Source organism: Vombatus ursinus, unplaced genomic scaffold, assembly GCF_900497805.2.
Source record: "Vombatus ursinus unplaced genomic scaffold, bare-nosed wombat genome assembly UNPS02014810.1, whole genome shotgun sequence".
Lineage (NCBI taxonomy): Eukaryota > Metazoa > Chordata > Mammalia > Diprotodontia > Vombatidae > Vombatus > Vombatus ursinus.
This window is the reverse complement of record NW_020954588.1, coordinates 47,654,623-47,658,395: the sequence shown is the minus strand read 5'-3', so window position 1 is coordinate 47,658,395 and position 3,773 is coordinate 47,654,623.

Below are 3,773 nucleotides of genomic sequence, written 5' to 3'. Positions count from 1 at the left end.
AGTGGGGAAGGGACACCAGGTGATACCTGGCATGAGGGTATCTTGTTCCATGGAGTTGAATGCAAGCAGGGCAGCAGATGCAATGTAAGTCCAGTTTCTGCCCTCCATTAAGGAAGGCACTGGGAGGATTTTGGTAATCTGACCTCCAGTCCTCCAAACATAGGGGAAAGATGGCTGAAGAAGATGAAGTCCTAACTTAAGTCCAAGCCTTAGGTTAGCAGCATGGTGGTGAGTGATGATGATGATGATGATGTCAATAGAAATGTGGATTTAGCATGACTACCATGGAAGTGTTTTGTATGACTACACACGTGTAACCTGTATTGAGTTGCTTGCCTTCTCAGTGAGGGTGGGTGGGGAGGGAGGAAGGGAGAAAATTTGGAATCCAAAGTTTTAAAAACAAATGTTAAAAATTGTTTTCACATGCAACTGGGAGATAAGACATACAGGTAATGATGTTTAGAAATCTATCCTGCCCTGCAGGAAAATAAAAGAGGAAGAGAATAAGAGAAGGAGGGAGATAGAAGGGAGGGCAGATCAGGGGAAAGAGTATTCAGAATGTACTCTGTCTTGGGGTTGGGGGAAGGACGAGATGGGGAGAAAATTTGGAACTCAAAATCTTGTGGAAGGGAATGTTGAAAACTAAAAATAAATAAATTAATGAATATTTTAAAAAAAGAAATGTGAAAAAAAAGAAATGATGAGCAGGCAGACTTCAAAAAAATCTGGAAAGACTTACATGAACTGATGCAGAGTGAAATGAGCAGAACCAGGAGATCATTGTACACAGTAACAGCCACATTGTGCAATGACTGACTTTGATAGACTTGGCTCTTAGCAATGCAAGAATCTAAGACAACTCCAAAAGACTCACGATGGAAATTGCTATCCACATCCAGAGAAAGAACTGTGGAGTCTGAATGCAGATGGAAGCGTTCTATTTGCTCTCCTTTTCTTTTGTTATTTTGTTTTATTGCATTATTCTCATGGTTCCTCCCATTAGTTCTAATTGTTCTTTACATCATGACTAATGGGAAAATATGTTTAATGTGAATATATAAGTAGAGCCTGTATCAGATTCCATGACATCTTGGGGTGGCAGGGAGAGGAGTGGGAGGGGAGGAAATTTAAAACTCAAAATCTTATGGAAGTGAATATTGAAAATTAAAAATACATTAATTAATTATCAAGAAAAAAAGAGAAAAATGTGGATTCATCAGAGCAGGCAGTAGATGGTGGTAGTACTGGTATGACAAGGAGTTTCAGGCCAAGCTAGGAGTTGTCAGCATTGAATCAACAACAATAGAATGATGAGGGAACTTCTTGGATCAAACTAATGATTTGATTCAAGAAAAGAGTTACAGGCGATAGACTTGAGGAACACTAAAGCCCAGATTCTCAATGCACAAGACCCAACCTTGATCTTGACTTTTTCTGGCACCCTGCATCATGTGGACTCTATAGATCCAGGGGGAAGTAGGTTGGTTGACTGCCTGTTGACCTTGAATTTTTTCTCCAGATATAGAGCAGTGAGGAACTTAGGCTTTGGGTTAATTTTGTAGGCATTCCTCCAGTGAAGTAAAACTGTGTGTAGGCCCTCTCAATTATATTAGACTTTCTCAGACAAGCCCTGCTAAGTCCCTGAGTCCCTATTTTAGAGGCCAAGTTCACAAGTATAGCTTAGGTATATAAATAAACTACTGAACTTGAGTCATTAGGGGCTAATACTTATTAAGGAGACGTAAGAAAAGGGACTTCTCCTGTGACTTATCTGTCCACACAGGCTGCATGTCTATAAACCTGCTGGAGGAGCTAGAGAGAAATGCTGTGATGTCACATCAAATGGGTGTGCAAGCATGTTGAGATATGGAAGATCCTTCATTTTGACATGAAGGAGTTTTGGTAGCCCTCGCTCTGGTATATGGTTTTACATCTGGTCATATGTGTTCTGTGACCAGGCACAAGAATCCTATGAGGCAGGCAAGGCTGCACCCTGTAGCCTTCTATAGTTTTCAACTTCATTACAGCCTTGCCTCTCTCTCTGTCTCCGTCTCTTTCTGTCTCTCTCTCTCTCTCCCTAGATTGTTAGCTTGTTGTGGATAAGGACTATCTTTTAAATAATTTTAGATGCTTAATAAGTGTTTATTAAAGTGAGTTGGATTAGTAGATTAAATCATCATAACTAGCATTTATATAATGCCTGCTATGTGCCAAATGTTGCACCAAGTGCTTTATAGATATTGTCTCATTTGACTTCCCTGTACTATTTGATGGTGGGGACTACACTGTTCTCCATGAGTTTTCATGACTCTTATCTCCTGGTTTTCCTCCTGCCTTTCTGACCACTCCTTTGCAGTCTCTTGCTCAGCCAACATCCGTGTCCTACCTGCCAACCAAAGTTGTCTCCCAAGACTCTGTCCTGGTCCTTTTTCTCTTCTTTATCTCTGTGATTCTGTAGCTCCAATCTCTATGCAGATGACTCCCAGATCTACATCTATCTCTAGTCTCTCTCTAGACTTTCAGTCCACATCCCCAAATCCCTGTTGGGCATCTCCAGTTTTATAGTCAATAGTCTAATCAAACTCAACACATCCCAAGTGTAACTAATCATCTGCTTTCCTAAATTGCTCCTTTCCTACCCTTCCAGTCATCTAGGTTTGCAATGTTAGGTTTAACTTTGAGTCTTCTCTCTGTATCTAATCAGGTGTCATGTTTTGTTGATTTTACCTCCTCAACATAAATCCAGACCTGGAAAGAATCTTGGATTTCATCTGGTTCAACTGACTCATTTCACAGATGAGGAAACTGAGGCTTAGAAAGAGTGACTTATTCAGGGGTCAATGAGCTAGTATGAGGTAGAGTTGGGAATCTAAGTCAGTTCCCTTCTCCTTCCATTTCTTTTTTTTTTTTACCCACTCCTCTAAAAGTCCCTCCTTTATCTTCTCCCGCTTCCTAATCTTAATCCATGCACTCTTTTAAAAGTCCCTCCCCAATCCTGTCCCCCAGTTTTTTTCATCTCTCTAGAAGTTCATAAGACTTCTCCAGATGAAAATGTTTCCTCTTCAACCCAGACAAGAGTAAGGATCCAAGCTTTTGAGACAAGAACTCACTATTGGCAAAAACTGCTGGGAAAACTGGAAAACAGTTTGGCAGATATAGGTACAGAAGAGCATCTCACATCACATATAAAGATAAGCTCAAAATGTGGCCATGATTTTGACATAAAGGGTGATACCATAAACAGATTAAGAGAGCATAAAATAGTTTACCTGTCACATCTATGGATAAGGGATTATGGCCAAACAAGAGAGAGAGCATTACAAGATGTGAAATGGATGATTTTGATTACATTAAATTTGAAAGTTTTTGCACAAACAAAACCAATGCAGCCAAGATTAGAAGGAAAGCAGAAAACTGGGGGAAAATTACAGCAAGTGTTTCTGATAAAGGTTTCATTTCTCAAATATATAGAGAACCGAGTCAGATTTACAAGAATACAAATCATTCTCGAATTGATAAGTGGTCAAAGAATATGAACAGGCAATTTTTAGATGAAGAAATCAAAGCTATCTATAGTCATGGGAAAAATGCTCTAAATCATTATTGATCAGAGAAATGCAAATTAAAACAACTCTGAGATACCACCTCACACCTATCGGATTGGCTGATATGACAGAAAAGGAAAACAATAAATGTTGGAGGGTATGTGAGAAAATAAAGACACTAATGCATTGTTGATGGAATTGTGAACTGATCCAACCATTCTGGAGAGT